This window comes from Penaeus monodon, chromosome 20, assembly GCF_015228065.2.
Source record: "Penaeus monodon isolate SGIC_2016 chromosome 20, NSTDA_Pmon_1, whole genome shotgun sequence".
Classification (NCBI taxonomy): Eukaryota; Metazoa; Arthropoda; class Malacostraca; order Decapoda; family Penaeidae; genus Penaeus; species Penaeus monodon.
The window spans coordinates 11091247-11091784 of NC_051405.1; positions in this window are offsets into that span (position 1 = coordinate 11091247).

Below are 538 nucleotides of genomic sequence, written 5' to 3' on the forward strand. Positions count from 1 at the left end.
GTGTAATAATTAGCTCAGCTTTAGTCAGACAAATAAAAAAAGATGTATAAAAATATAGTCAGTGATCCCCCAGACCGAGCGAACCCAGTGGATTGTTTTTTTTGTTTTTTTTTCGCGAGTTCGTTCAGTCCGAAAGAATTTAAAAAGGGGAAAAGATATTATATTAGATAAAAGCAATTAGGCAATTCACTTTTCTGTCACCAGAGGAAATCTTTGCAAAACGTCACGGCTGTTTCAGGCATTGGCTTGATGCTCCATCCGTTTTTTTTTCTCTCCATCTCTTTTGTTTACTTTTTTCATTCATGATTTGAGAAGTGTGGCGTAATTTTTTCCTAATGAGTTATATCACAGAGTCTCTCATCCATTCATAATATTTCCCTTGCACAGAGAGAGCAACCCTCACGTGAATGAGGTTTTTGCATGTGTTTAATATTATAAAGAATATGAATATTGATAATTCATATTACTATATCCCGGAGATTACAAAACACAGGCAATAAGTTTGTTATGAGTTTCTCTTTTTTAGAATATCCTTTAC